At 43.4% G+C, this 16,130-nt stretch overlaps 1 protein-coding gene across 2 annotated transcripts in view; it reads left to right on the plus strand.

Moving 5' to 3' along the window:
• The window catches only part of CGN (cingulin), a 1,354,172-nt gene that overhangs the window by 799,978 nt on the left and 538,064 nt on the right, over positions 1-16,130 (plus strand). The window lies entirely within an intron of this gene.

Genomic DNA, 16,130 nt, shown 5'->3' on the forward strand with positions numbered 1-16,130 from the left:
ATTGAATCACTAGAATAATATATATGTATGTTGTTAATAAATAAATAAAATATGGTATAGCATAACATGTGGTATAGCATAATACATATCTCCAAGTAAAAAAAAATATTGCTTACAATAAAAAATTGTATAATTGATAACAAGGACTGACTCATCTCACAAGTAGGTGGAATATAAAAAACAATCTTCTTAGAACACTGTAATTTATGTACTGTCGTGTATCAATTATACAATTTTTTATTGTAAACTATATTTATTTACTTGGAGATATGTGTTATGCTATACCACATGTTATGCTATACCATATTTTATTTATTAACATAACATACATATGTATTATTGTAGTGATTCAATGTTATTAGGCAGTATATTTATTATTATTATGAAATTTGGTATTATTTTGATACTGATGTTATTCACTAGTTTATTGAGCACCAATGAGAGCCAATGGGAATGAGTGGAAGGTTATTTAAATATGGAGGTACATTGGAAAAACAGATGATTCTGATGAAGTCTGTGTGTATGAGATGAAAGCGTGCTAAATCTGTTTCGTGACATTTGTTTTGTGAAGTTTTTAATATTAAATTGTCTTAATTATTCATTCAGTGTTGCTCATTCCTTGGTATTATACAAGTGGAGGACAGCCTTTATTGTTACCAGACAGCGTTTATTTGCATCAGAAGTAGTTTGTTGTTAGTCAGAGTAGCGTAGACCTTCTCCTCCCTCTTCCCACCTCGTGTTTGAGTGTTGGGGTTGGGTAGCCAGACCCTGTTATGGCAGATCAACAAAAGTTGGTCTTTAGAAAATGCACAAAGTATTCCCCTGTGGATGGCCACACTCTGTGTGTTGTTTGTGTAGGGACCGCTCATTTGTCCGCTTAGTGCTCCATATGTGCGAGGTTTTACTTAAAGGGACCATAAGGCCAAATTGAAATTTAAGGGGCTTCTCCCCTCCATGGAGGAGGCTGCCTCCTCATCTTCTGCAGCAGCGGTCTCAGCTGTGACCTCTCCCTCCACTTCGGTTGTGTTCTGTCCTCCCTCCCAGGCTGGAACTCACCCTCCCGACCAGTGGCCTGGGGAAAGGGAGAAGAAAAAAGAAAAGGAGAGACACCGTGAGAAACAGGGATCCCTGGAGTGCACAGATCCAGCAGGTCCTCCTCCCAAGCTTCCTGCACCTTCCAGGCCCACTTCCCCTCGACTCCGATCTCAGAGGTTTTCCCCGGAGCCAGAAGAGGTTCGGCCTTCATCTAGGGCCTCCAGTCACTGTCCTCCTAGGCTGGTGTCGATGGCCTCTTCTAGGTCAGCTAGGAGCCTTTCTGAAGCTGACATGAACAGATTGATGCAAAGGTTCGTTCGCACTCAGCTTAAACTGGGGGTCTTGCTGCCTCCCTCTCCCTGTGGAGGGGGTAGTGCTCTCCCAATATTTGCACCAATCCATCCTCTGGTTTTGGAGTTCTTGGATCTGAGAAGTCCCAAAGTCAGGGGGTCAGCTCCGATGGTACCACCTACCTCGACGCCGGCAGTTAACTTGAGTTCATCAGATCCAAGCTCTCTGAGCCATAGCCTGGGCGTCAGATCCAAGGGGTTGGATTTTTCCCCTTCAGCTCCACCTTTGTCAGGCCGAGACCTACCCCTTGGACCCTCAGCGCCTCCGAGCTCGGCTCCGATCCCCATGTAGGATCCGGGGAGGGTGTCCTCTCTACCAGTTACTTGGGAGGCTCGCTCCCCCTCGGCATTTGATGTGGTGGAAAGGATCCTCACTACTGGGTCGAGGCCCCTGACTATCTCCTCAGAGTCTGCCCCGACCCCCTCTATTCTGGGTGCATCTTCTGCCAGTCTGCTCATGCAGGGATAGCCCATGATCGACATGCCCCGGACTGTTCCCCATGAGGAACCCCAAGCGATTCGTGAGTCCTCTCCATAGAGTCCCACCGAAGAGGTTTCTCACAAACGTAAGTGAAAGAGGAGGCACTTGGACTCCCGCGAGTCCTTCACGGAAGATACCGACTTGGAGGAATTGGAAGGCTCCCCAAGATCACCCCCCCAAGGATGTCTCATTAAGAGACATCATGGAGATCCTGCACCAGCGGGGGAGGGGGGGGGGTTGGTCCACCCCCCCCCCAAGCCTTCCTTGGACAAGTCAATGTTTCTGGAGGGATTCGACACAGGTTCATCTACTTCTTGGGTGTCCCCCCACGGACCCCCTGGTGGACCTCAGAACCACCAGGGCAGGGAAAAAACGGACACTCTGGAGCCAATCCCGAAACATGCAGATAAAATCTTGAGCCCCCCCCGGATAGACCAAGCTGGAATAAAGGGTCCCCAGAGGATGCCATGGTGGTAGAGGCTGCCACTAAAAAGGAACTGGCTCAGGAGAATTCCATGGTCCATTCCCCGGACTGAGAGTCCAGGAAGAATGACCGGTTGAGAAAGCGGACTTATGCTTCAGCTACCTTTTGTATAAGGGCGCTGAACTATATGGCCCATGTTACCAGACTGCAGCGTGACCTGATCAAAGAGTTCACTGCGTCTCCTCCGGAGTTCCATGTCACCAGAGGATAAATGCACATTCTGTATGTGAATGGCCACTCTGAAAGCAGTTACCAACACGTCCATGTGACTCCTTTCTCATGCCTCCGAAGGAGCGGCACTGGTGGCCTGTTCTGGCATTGCCATGAGGCGACATGCCTGGCTCAGGCTATGTAATTTCACAGAACCCTTCAGGGCATCTTTTGTGAATACTACCTATGATGGCTCTTCCTTGTTTGGGAAGACAGTCCGTGACACACTAGTCCAGAGTAAGAAGGATGGGACGACACTGTCTGCCATTGGAATCCACTTCTCTAACCCCCAAAGATCCTTCTACAGGAATCAAGTGGGGGCAAAAGAAGATGTGGTTCCAGAAGTCTCAGTATTCCCGGCACACTCAGGACTCCTTTTCCCCTAGAGGCAAAGGGGGACAAGACAGATGCCGACCCAGATGCTGGGGGGGAGTCCGAAGAACTTTAGGTCTAGAGAACCGTTCTCCAACAGACCTGCGCAGCAGCCCTGAGGGGTTGCCCCAACTGTTATGCTCTGGAGGCAGTCGGGGGCCATTTCTCAATGCACCTGACTGCATGGGAGTCCGTGTCTACAGACCATTGGGTGTTCCAAATAATATCCAGAGGTTACACAATTCCTTTTGTGACACGGCCCTCTCCCTCAAAGCACCTCCCGGACATTCCACCCATGCAAAGGGCGGCAGCAGACATCGAAGTAGAAAATCTGCTAAGCAAACGGGGCATCCAGCCTTTCCCCCCAGATCTCTCCAGATCAGGCATCTACTCCAGGTTCTTTTTGGTGCCAAAAAAGGTGGGGGACTCCAGGCCAATTCTCATCCTTTCCACTCTGAACCTGTCAGTTGCCAAAGAGAAGTTCTGGATGGTCACTTTGCAATCCATCCTCCCTTACCTGCAGGAAAATGACTGGATGTGCTCTATAGACCTCCAGGATGCATACTACCATATAAAGATGCACAGATGCTCCAGGAGGTTTCTCTGGTTTCGGCTGGGAGCCAATCACTACCAATTCTGGGCCATACCCTTTGGTCTCACCACAGCCCCCAGTGGTGTTCACCAGGGTCATGGCAACAGTAGCAGCTCAGCTGAGGCTTCAGGACATACAGGTCTATCCGTACCTGGACAGTTGGCTCCTTGCCGCTCCCACCAGGCATCTACTCCGTCAAGCCAGGGATTATTTCCAGAGGTTGTCAGACTTGCTGGGCATCACTATAAATATAGCCAAGTTCTCTCTAGAACCGGTTCAGGTCCTGGACTACATAGGGGCGAGAATAGACACATTGCAATCCAAAGTCTTTCTGACTCCAGAGCTGGTTCGGAGCCTTCACCTTCATGTCCTTGTGATTCTTCAGTGTCCCTTTCCTTCTTCTGCAGTGGCGTTAAGAGCCCTAGGATCCATGGCAACCACTATCACTGTTCTCCCTTGTGCTCGCCTTCACATGCGGGTTCTGCAGTGGACTTTGGCAGTCCAGTGGTCCTTATTGGATCGACCTTTGACTCATCCACTTCGCATAAGTGAGACGTGCAAGAAGTCCCTCCTCTGGTGGCTCCATTCTCCAGAGATAGTATAGGACGGTTCTTTGTTGTTGCCCCTCCCCAAGCCGCGGTGACCACGGACACCTCCCGACTGGGGGAGGGGGGGGGCATTGCTTGGGCAGGACAGTCCAAGGCACATGGTCCCTAAACATGTCCAATCTGCATATCAGTATTTTGAAGATGAGGGCGGTCTTATTAGCATTGCAGGCCCTTCATGCCTTTCTTCCTCTGGTAACTATTGCGATTCAGATGGACAACATGTCAGTGGTCTGGTACATCAACAAACAGGGAACCAGATCCTACCCCCTTTGTCGAGAGGCCATGAGAGTGTGGGAATGGGCTATCTCCATCAACTATTTTCTCTTAGCAAAGCACATTCCGGGTCGTTGCAACATACTAGCGGACAAATTGAGCAGAACTATCCTAATGCCTTACGAGTGGTCTCTGAATCCTTGTGTAGCGGAGCAGATCTTCCTCGAGTGGGGTTGGCCTTGCTGCGATCTCTTCTCATCTCCTTCCATTGTGAAGTGCAGTGAGTTCTTCGCTCTGATCCCACCATGGGGTTAGTCCCCCAGAGATGCTCTGAAATGTGCTTGGCCTCCTGGTCTTTTTTATACATATCTCCTGTTACCCCTTATAACAAAGTTTTTACAGAAGGCTCATCAGTTGGTGAGCAAAGTCATCCTCATTGCCCCATTCTGGCCTTGCCAGATCTGGTTTCCCTGTCTGTGGTCTCATATGGTAGCTCCTCCTTGGATCCGATTCCGGATCTTATTTTGCACCCTTTGGGGATTCCTCTTCCAGACCTGAGCAGTCTGAAGCTCACGGATTAGCTGCTCCAGTTCCATTGATTGCCAGGACTCCTGGACTTTCTTCCCCCGTTAAGTCTATTCTGCTGACAGCCCGTAAGTCATCTACCAGAAGAATTTACCGTAGTAAATGGAAGCGTTTTTCAATCTGGGCTTCTCAGAGGGATCTAGATCCCTTTACAGCTCCAGTGCCAGCGGTTCTTGAATTTTGAGCACACCTTTTCCAGCAGGGCACCAGCTCTTCTACAGTGAAGGTTCAACTAGCTGCCATTTCTGGGTCTATATTATAGTATCGAATGCTATAATATCGACCCATTTTTGTCAAAAACTCAAAATAGCGAAACCACGGAACTTCGAAATTTTACCTAGGGTAAGATTTTGGTTGTCCGTTCCATGGCTTCACTATTTACTCTACTGTGGTGGGAAGGTTACGGACTCGGGGTAAGGTAAGTATGCGAACGGAGGTTACAGACCGGGTTAAGGTAAGTGTGGGAACGGATCGGGGTAAGGTGAGTGTCCGATAGTTAGGGACATTAGGGTTAGGGCGTGGGTAAAGTGAGTGTGCGATAGTTAGAGACTTTAGGGTTAGGGAGCGGGTAAGGTGAGTGTATGGTAGTTAGGGACTTTAGGGTTAGGGATCGGTAAGGTGAGTGTGCGGTAATTAGGGACTTTAGGGTTGGGTTAAGGTGAGTGGATAGGTAGTAGTGTAGGGTTAGAATTATGGTTTTCTTAAGTGTATGTGTGTGGTTTATTTGCTTTGGTGTGCTTGTGTTGTGTGTTTGTGTTTCGAAACAGCAAATTTTTTCCCTGGGAAAAAATTTGCTCTTCTGTATGTTCAATATTTTGTGGTTTAGATATTTTAGGTATGATGAAATAGCATTCGCTATTTAACTCTTATGATAGGGTAATATAAATGCCCATTTCTAACTTGCACGTAGGCGAAAATATGGGGTCTTTGGCTTCTTCTAGACTTTGCAAAACATTCATTAAAGGGACTTTTCTTTTACAGCCTCCGGTGAAGGACCCCACTCCTCCTTGGGATCTTACCTTAGTTTTACAGGCGTTAGTTGCTCCGCCATTCGAACCAGCTGCCTCCGTGGGTTTAACCCTCTTATATGGTTTTTCATAAAGACAAGGTCTTACTTCGGACTAATCCTTCCTTTTATGCCTAAAGTGGCTTCAGAGTCAAATATCAATCAGTCTTCCTGTCTTTTTTCTAAATTTTCATAACAAGGGAGAATATAAACTACATTTGTTATAGATGTTCATAGGCAGTTACGTTTCTACTTGCACAGGACTAAGCCCTTCCGCAAGTCTGACCAATTGTTTGTGTCCTTCGCTAGAGCTTTTTTAGGCAAACCAGTTTCCAAGACAAGTGCCAAATGGATTTCCCTTTGCATTATGCAGGTTTACAAAGATAAAGGTATGCCTTTTCCAGGGAGGGTTCATGCCCATTCTACCAGGTCCTTGGCTACGTCAGCTGCTTTTTACTCCAGAGTATCCTTGGATGATATTTGTTCAGCGACTACTTGGTCCTCATCTCATACTTTCATTTCTCATTATAAATTGGACATTGTTTCCAGAAGGAGAGCATCCTTTGGCTCCGCAGTGCTCTGGAACATCCTTCCATGAGGGCCTCCCAAGGTTGTGGTAGCTGGGAACTCTGTCCCACAGGTTGATGATCAAATGAAGATAACTACTTCAGATAAAGAAGTTATGTACTTACCATAATGTTCTATCTGAGTAATTAGACTTCATTTGTCATCAGCCTTCTCTCCTTCCTTCCCCCTGGCCTTGTTATTGTTTTTTTTCACCTGAGTAACCAAGAGATGGTACCCTTACAGCCCTCTTGCATTTACTTGTAGGTCAGGTATTGTCCATCGGGTTCATGTGTTGGGTGGCAAACTCGATCTGAGGGAAGGAAGGAGATGCAGTGGTATTATGGGTAAGGGGGGAGCTTGTAGCATGGATCGGATGCTGGTGAAACTGCCGTCTTGGATCCGGTCCGGATCCGAAGCCTACATGTTGATGACAAATGAATTCTACTCAGATGGAACGTTATAAATACATAACTTTTTTTTTTTTCTGTTTTGTATTCGTCTTCATATTGTAGCCCCACTGCCCCACACATTAAAATTGTGTACTACTTTAAAGTTTGCACCAGAATGAGTCATTTTTAACTATTGTCTTTTACAATGATAACATATATTTTAGATTAATGACTTCTGTAAGCAGGTTAATTACAGAGCTATGTTGTAGACATCATCCTAGACCAATGTAAACATAATTTGGCTTTTGTAAATCATAATGTTTCCTAGAAGCCTCCAAAAATATACCCATTATGAATACACAGAGTTTACCATTGTCAAATAGTTTTGCACAGCATTGACTAGAAACGTTATCTAAGAGCAGTCTGAGCTGAAAATGCCATTTTCATTTAGGATAATTTGTATTCCAAATATGGCATAATGCATTGTAGTACATTTTTGTTGCTCACTTTTAACAGTCGATTCATCATTATCTTCACAGTCGAGTTATCCTGCTGTCAGTATTATGCTTTAGGAGTTACTTGGTTATATGCTGCTTTCACGTTGTGTGCTAAGTTTTTAGTGCAGTGTGGCAGCCAGCTGTATGCAGTAGCAGAAGGGAAGTCCGTTATTGTGCCAATTCAAGTAATGGCTCGGGAGCCCATATTAGCTGTTCAGGGAGGATGGGAGTGTGTGACTTCTGCTGCTTCACTCATCCTGGGAGGAAGGTGGCAGCCCTGGCCACACCACATGGGTGTCATTTAGTGGGAGCACTAGTTGATCAACTAGTGAAGTTCTAAGCCAGATGAGCCTACACTGTTGTGTATGTATTCACCCTGTGTAGCTGAAGAGAAAATGGCATGTGGAGGCATGCTTTCCCCCACCCTAGGAGACCGTAGTTGTGGGTTTGGAGGAGCTCCTAAAGGGAGAGGGTAGGCCACCCCAGGATGAGTAAGTTGGTTTGCTCCCTTCCACTTGATTGTTGCCAGAGAATGAAGAGGTAATATGAATGAATGGGCTATTGCCTAACCCGGGAAATACAGCTCTTACTCACTGGAGTGAATGGGCCAATTGGGTGAAAGCAGAGGAGCCATCTGGGAATTGGGGGGAGCACAAAAAAGAAAGATTTTTTTTTTATTCCACTATTGTAGTATGACTGAAGTTTTTTCTTGTCTGGATAATGAGTATCTCTGGTCAACCATGATTGTCTAGGTATGCCGAAAGAATCTAATGGTTTGTATATGATTTATGAAAGTTATACTTGTGTTGCTTGCTGTTGGTTTTTGATGTTGGGTCAGTGGTATATTCCTTCTGGCAGAGGTAACTTCCCATTAGTTACTGTTTACTTCATTGAGTAGCAGGGTCTAACGTAACTACTGCAGTTACTCGTGGCTCAAGGGTGAGGTGTTCTTTTATGATTATGGACAGGCTCTGAGCATTTTTCTTTGGGCGGAAGCTGACTGCTTAGAGCTTCGCTGTAGGATCAGAGTGTATGGAACTGCCTGTTGTTGTGTACTGCCTGTATGATTGATTGCTAAGCATTTCACTGCTCATGCAACCATCAGTTACATTCTCACTCTGTCATAATACCAAGATTAATGCTGTAGAAAACTAGAAAAAAACATAAACCATTGCTGGAGCCTTTCTTCTAAAATACCCAGTTATGCTAATACAAGATTGAGTTAGTTGTCTACTGTTATGGTAAGCAATTCAGACATTTGCACTTTCTTTCCAGTGTCCTGCGCCCGATGATGCTTTTCATGATTCACACTGTCTTAGTGGCATATGGGTTCTCTGCCTGCACAGTCAACCCACACTGGTAGCTTTCCAGAGAACAGTATCACCTCCTTTAACTATCTAGGGGCTTGGCTAACTCCTTCCCATCAGAAGAAGCCTAACCTTTGTCACAAAAAGTCAGTTATTCAATCTTCAGTGCTAGCAGTAGGAGTCGCAGAGTGGAACCTTCTCAACAGCCTAGATGGATTATAGCTTCTAGACTCAGATAAGATCCATTTGGGAACTTCCCTTCCTCCTTATTGTAGTATATATATTTTGTTTTAGTTAAAAAAAAAAAAAGAGGAATGTACATGTGTTGACTTTTTGTTTTAATGTACTTGCTGTTTACTACTGCTAATTCCTCTGGGAATTCTGACTTATTGTAGTGCCTTTTGTATGCGTAATACTGCTTTTAAGCAATGATGGGGCTTTTCTAAAGTGTTTTATGACTTGTACTGGTAAACTGAAGTTCTTTGGTGTCACTTGAATGCTAGGAATGGTTTCTTGTTCTAAAAAGAAATAATTGCATGTTTTAACTTTCTTCTTCTTTGTGATGTTTACTTCTTGTTTGACCGCTGTGGCTGTTTTTTAAGTTTAAAGAGCAATTTTACTGCAAATTATTTTATTTGCATTTTCTGTAGGGTTGTTTTAATTTCTGACAAGGGAATGTCTAAGTAATGTCTTATTTATGCTGTTTTAAACAATTTCTATTTGATTTTTTTGTCACTGTTTGGACAAGTGAATTTTATTTGGTACTTTGACTCTGTGCTGTTACTACACTGTGTTGTTAAGTGAGGATGTGCAGCAGGTATTGAAGGAGTCAAGAAAACCTGCAACTAGAAAATCTTGTTTCCTAGTGGAAGATGTTGCCTAAGTGATATCAAAGCCCCAGTATGGTGTCCATCCCTCTGGTTTTGACATATTTGTGTGAGCTACTCAGTGTTTGCATTATCTTGTACATCTGTCAAGGTGCATCTAATGGCCATTGCAGCTTGTCTGCCAGTGGATCCTCCTGTGCTTAAACAGTTTATGAAAAGAGCGGTGCACTTGAGACCCTCTTGAAAGCAAATTACTGTTCCTTGGGAATCTCAACTTTGTTCTTGAAAATATGATCTTATCTCCTTTTGAACCTGCCTTTCAGGCTGATTTAAGTTTCATCACTTGGAAATTGTTTTGCTTATTGCTCTGACATATACAAGGTATGTCTCTGAGCTGCAAGCTTTCATGGTTGGCCATTTTTATCTGATTTTTCCACAAGGACAGGGTTGCCCTATACACTAATTCTTCTTTCATGCTAGAAGTTTCTGAATTTACCCTAAAAAAAGCCATCAAGTGTCCACATTTTCTTTCTGGAACCTAAAAACCAGAGAAAGAAGATTCTGCATAATTTGGATGTGCACAGGCAGCTCATGTATTACTCTGACAAAACTAAACCCTGCAGGAAGCTGAGTAGCTGTTTATTTCCTTATCTGTGCTTAAGAACGGTCATTCTGTCTTTGAGCAAATGATTGCTCATTGGTTGTCCTGAGAAATTATTTTTTTTGTTGCTCCCACCATGATAAATTTATTCCAGACGATGATAATGCACATTCTACTAGAAGCAACTTGGTCCTGTGTTCTTACCTTTGCAAACACAACAAACTGGATTCTTTCTCAAGTTTTTGGCAGACTCTGTGAGGACCAAAATTTCTGAACCTGTTTTTCAGACTGAATAAGTTTCATCACTTGGAAATTGTTTTGCTTATTGCTCTGACATATGCAAGGCATGTCTTTGAGCTGCAAGCTTTCATTATCCTCCCAGATAGAGTAAGCTTGGGGAATCTGTCCATATGTCACTGAGGCAGTTAAGCAGGACTTGCAGTTTGTCTGAAAATGTTGTTAAGCGAGTCACAGCTGTATCTCTCATTGTACATGGAACTGTAATGAGAGACAGGAGTAAGTGGTTGATGATGACTCCCTCTTCTTAAGCGACCGTGCTGTCAGAATCCCTCTGCAGAAGCATCATCTGGCTGATGCCTGAAAGTGTAGCTCCAGCAATAGGAAATCTAGGGGAGTGCATCACTCTAGTTGAAGAGACGCATAAATCTGCAGTGGCTTAGCATAACAGGCTCTGCGCTTTGTTTTCTGACCACTAGGGGATTGTGTTAGGAGATTTTTTTATGTGGTCCTAACCTGCTTTAGTTTGATGGCCTTCATGCCCACCTTCTTCTGTTAATTTCCATGGATGTTGGGGATTGGGGAGAATTAATTGAAGGTGTGATGGTTGCTTGAAAGTAGGTGCCAGGTAATCTTATTAAAACTAAGGATTTTTGGCCACCCTAGCTCATCCAGTAGCACGCGTCTTGCTTGCAGGACGCACTGCACTAAGTTATTGTATGTGTAACATTCAGTGTATTCTGGTATGCATTTTGATAAACAGTTAAAGTGGATGCCAAGTGTCCTTTTTCAGGGCTAACCCAGGAACACTGTCTAGTTAAGTGACTTGCTCAGAGTCTTGCAGTAGACAAATGGACTTTATGAAGCTTGCCACTGCCAACTTTTAGTCTTAATTCTCTGTGATTGTTGGGAATGCCTACACACCCTTCACTCAGTCATCAACTCATTCATTCTTATATGGTTATTATGAAGTAGGTGACAAGTAAAACATAGCAAAAATTGTTTTTATTTTGCTCCACTCCTCCACTTTTTTGTTTAGCTCTGCCTCCTGATCACTATGCTGACCCATACCTTCACCATTAATGAGTGCCCTAGTGATTCATTTGTTCTTTGGAGTTGAGGGTTGGGTAGACAGGGATTAAGGCAGTCATCAACATGAAGGAACATTATATTTACTTTACTTTATTCCCTGGTGTCTCCATGCACACTCAGGTAGCATTCCTTGCAAGTCAATGTGCTCTGGGCATCACGGCTGGGTTGTCCCCTCATCTGCATAGGGGAAGTAAGCCAGCAGGACAAGCCTTCCCACATACAGGGAGTCACCACTGGCAGCTTCTGCAGTTTTTACCAAGGAATTCTTACCTTTCGTGTGTGCCTCCAAGTGTGAACATCCCCACCCTTCCCAGTGATATAGGTGTGTGTAGGCACCACCACTTCATTCTTGTCTCACTCATCCAGTTCCTGTAATGCAAGGGCTACTGCTTGAACTCAGTTGCCTGCGATATAGTCTGGACTTTATTCCTGTGCTCCATGGAGCTGCTGAACTAAAACAGACCAATACTTTAGAGGCAATAAGGGTTTCTTTTATTGGTTGTAATCCACGTATTTATTTTCTGCTTGATCCTCCAAGAAAGATAGTGTGCATGATCTTCACTTTACCAAAGGATTTCTTCATGATACTACTGCCTGTGATCTAGAGTTGTCTGAATACTGCCTGAGAACCCGTGTCTCTTTGCTTACCCTGTGGAGGAATGTAGTTGAGTGGATAGGTAGGAGATCTGACTTCTTTAACCCCTCCTACTACTGGCCAGAGGAGGACTTGCCATAGCCGGAGCCCTTGATGCCACCTACGCTGATGAAGATGGATGCTTTAGAGGTGAAGGTATTGGTCTTCCTGTACAAAGTATTGCTGCCCGTTTGTTTAAACAAGGGGTAAGGCAAGTAATGAAATTACCTCAGGCTCAAGAGTGATTGTGTACTGTCTTTCTGACCCTTATTTGTGCCTGTAGGGGTACATTATCTAAACACTGGACTGATCAAGATGGGAGCAAATGGCTCTTGTTGAGAGGGAGTGCAAAGGTTAAAAGTCTCCTTGGATTGTCAGTCAAATAAGTAACTCTGCTAAGAAATAAAGTGCTAGAAAGCACTCTAGGCTACACTTTTCTGTAGTCATCAGAATGTATGGAATATAGAAGTATGCTCCCTAGGCGGTAGTTTCTAATTCACTTCTTTTGACGCCACAGCCTCATTGTTTCTTCACCACCCAGGACATTCCATTCTCCTGACAAAAAACACTTCTGCCTGAATCATGCAGCTGGTACTGTACCAGAACGTTTGTTCTACGGTGCTAGGTTTGTCACTTTTCAAAATCAGTTTGTTATTTATTTATTTTTTGTTCTTATTTTGGGCAACTGTATAGAAATGCTTTGAATGCCCTTTCTGCTTCTGTAATCATTAGCTGCTTAAAAGGCACCTAACCAAAAATGTCCTGCGTTTTAGAATAAAATGGTGGATTAAAGCACTCTTCTCCTGATAGTGATATCTGTGTAATTTTTAAGAAGGTTGTCCTAACTGTTGATTCTAATCCCCCAGAAATAACTCATAAGAATGCAGATTTTTCAGCAAAAACTTGTTTTCATCTCCTTTACTTTTATAGTTGTTATATGTCTAGCATACCAGTTTTACCTTGGAGAATCTGACATACGTAAAGTGTGTCTGTGTGATTCTTACACAGGACAAAGCTCTTCAAAAAGGAGCTGTTTAGACCTTTGTAATACCAGTTCCCAGGTTGCTAAACACTCTTTACACTGAGGTTTTGATGGTGTAGAAACATCAAGCAGGGCAGCTGCCTCAGGGTCGGTCATCAGAAGACAAGCTTGGTTTTTATGATAAGACTCCAGGCTTGCAAAAACTATATTCACTGTTGGTGACTCCTACTGGGTAAGGAAAGTAAATTTATTTTTTGTCAGTGAGTTGCTTAAACTCATAATGCTGCTTTCTGTTTTACCTGTTCCGTTTTTTTTCTGTTTTAAGAAATCTACTTGGCCTGGTATTTTTGTTCTGTGTAGCAGATAGACGCTTAAATTACCTAGGCTGCACATTTCACATTTTGTTTCTGTTGGGTAATTTGTTTCTTGAGTAATACTTAAATGTGCAGAGAATATCTGTGTGTCTGCCTTTTCTGATAGGACTTAAGGCCTGCAAAAACTACAAGCACTGTTGGTGAGTCCCTGCTGGTTATTTTTCCCACCCACTCTCCCATTCCTTGATCTGCTTTTTAAACTTGGTAATTTTCAGCTGCCCCCTTTCAGTACTGCTGTTTATATCGTTATTTATTTGCCTTTCATTGTGCTTATTTTGAAAAAAGTGCATTTTGCCTCTAATTGTCATTTCTACAGATGCACTTGCTCTGAATTCAATATCTAGCTAGCTGTTGAGTAAAGTAGTGTATTTGTCAGAAAGTGAGGTGCTGGCTTGTACAGTTTTAAACCTGGCAAGGAATACATTATATTTTAGTCTGGGTGCAGATGTGTGTAAATGTATACCTGCATTTGGACCGGTACTGCTAGCTTTGCATATGCAAGCTGCATGCCAGTCATCAGAACATAAGGGAAGTAAAGTCAAAATAGTAATTTCTCAGTGATGAAAGTTGGCCTGCACTGGAACTGAGCTTCAGCTATAGTGTGGTTGATAAAATGTTAAGTTGTGGTAGCTAAAGTGTGGAAATTAAGACAGTGATCCTTCGGTGTATTTTCCTGAAGTGGTCAACCTCTGTGAAGTTGATTACATGTTAAATAAAATAAGAAAAAGCGCTGTTTACTCCCCATTTTCTAGTATGGGATGTTGCCCTTTGTCTAAGGGGTGCCACCTACCAGGACTTTTTCCTGATAGTCAGGAAATCAGGGATGTCTATCAGAAGGTCTGTTTTAGTGATTGCTTGTCAAGTATTTTGAGTCATTCAGAGAGCTGGTACATTCCTGAAGTACATTTTTCAAAACTGTGTCATTTCACATGGAATTCCTTGTTATGTTTAAAAAAAAGTCTTTTTGAGCCTTCTTTTTTATATGTGAAACACTTGTGCTGTCCGCCAACTGTACTTATTGTTGTGTGTAGAAGTACATTTACTGATGGCTTTCCATAGATCAGTGTTACAGTATTCTAAACTATTGTGTTATCTTGCAAAAGCCAAAATTTTACATAGAGCCATGCATCAGATGTATGGCTTAAGCCTGTGTTTGTAGGGGCACATAAGTGGATGTACAGGTGTAAATATTCAAATTATCTCGCTGCCAGTCCAACTGCACGTCTCGCACCCTTATGTCTGTTCTGTGTGTAGTTGTTGGTACTGTTGGTTTCACTGGTCCAGGTAAGTGCTCCATTGGGGAACCTTCTTTTCTTTTTCTCAGTACTGTTGCTGTTTGTTGCTCTGTTAGATGTCAGCTTGGAGGGAAAAGTGTGATTACAATAGGCAGATTCCATACAGGAATCTCCTTAGGAGCAGTACACAATTATAAAAATTGTGCAATTTGTCAGTCTTTTGTCCCAAAGACATTGAGAAGCCAGCTTTCATCACTCAACATGTATTTGAAAACACATTATTTAAAGCACCTTCACTTGTTAAAATGGCAGATCCCTCTTCCCCTGATGTACCACCCATTCATAAAAAGAAATTTAAGTGGCCTAGGCCTAAAAGTACTGCTTCCCAGTCAGACGCAGACATACCCACTTGTAGTATGCCTGACAACATCTCAGACTCCCACTACTTTGACTCTGCCAGAAGCCAGTATGGCATCTGAGATTCACACTTCTGTAGCGACAGTCGTTACTGATGATGGTGAGAAAGGAGAACCACATATTTTTATTTCAGAGGGACCCAAGGGCATTCTGCAAATTTTTATTAGAGATGAAATGCCAGGATCTATATTCGAAGTGTGTCAGGGCTCAGGTACATAGGTAAGTACTAGGCTAGCTGTCCTTGTGGGACATTTTGAACCTAGCCAGTTTCTCTTTTTGTTCTCAAAATAACCTATCCGTTTTAGTTATAGATTGGCCTTGTGCATCTCATGGTCGATAATTACATATTACGCCTACTGAGAATAGCTTGGATTATACTGTAGGTTATAGGAATTTACTAGGCTAATGGCCCTAGAGCCTTTACAAGCCTAAGTATTTATCCCGAGTTGCCTCAATTATTGGTGGTTAGGTGAATGAAGTTCACAGAAGTAAGGCCTATAGCAGTTAATATTGACTTCCTCTGTCCAAGAGGGACGAGTGCCACTCCAGGAATTAATTTGCAGTCACCATCTAGTTTTAGTTTAAACAGGGTAAGGGATGGGCTCTGCTTACATATATTGGAAGCTTGTTCCAGAGAAGTGGCAGTCTCTGGGAAAAGTATCTATTTCTCTAGCATGACCTGTTCATGTCAGAGGGCTAGGTTAAGATCCCTGGAGAGAGTGAACCTCCTGCAGTTTGATTTAGGAATGTGTAGCATTTCTATTAGGGCCAGGTCAGAGACTGAACTGTAAACAAAACCCAGGTCACCCCTTAACCTGTAGGAGACAGAATATAGTGACAGGGCTTTCAGTCTATCTAAAGAAGACTTGTTTTGTGTAACCTGTAATTTCTCTATGAGAAACCTCTGTGGTCTCTTCAGTTGTTGCAGGTGTCTGGTGAGGTACTTGCAAAAGGGAGCATTGTACTCGATTATTGGGTACACCAGCTTGAATCTCACACCTGCCTCTAGATGTTCCTGGATTGCTAGGATAAACT

This window comes from Protopterus annectens, chromosome 8.part0, assembly GCF_019279795.1.
Source record: "Protopterus annectens isolate FY-2018-M chromosome 8.part0, PAN1.0, whole genome shotgun sequence".
NCBI lineage: Eukaryota > Metazoa > Chordata > Ceratodontiformes > Protopteridae > Protopterus > Protopterus annectens.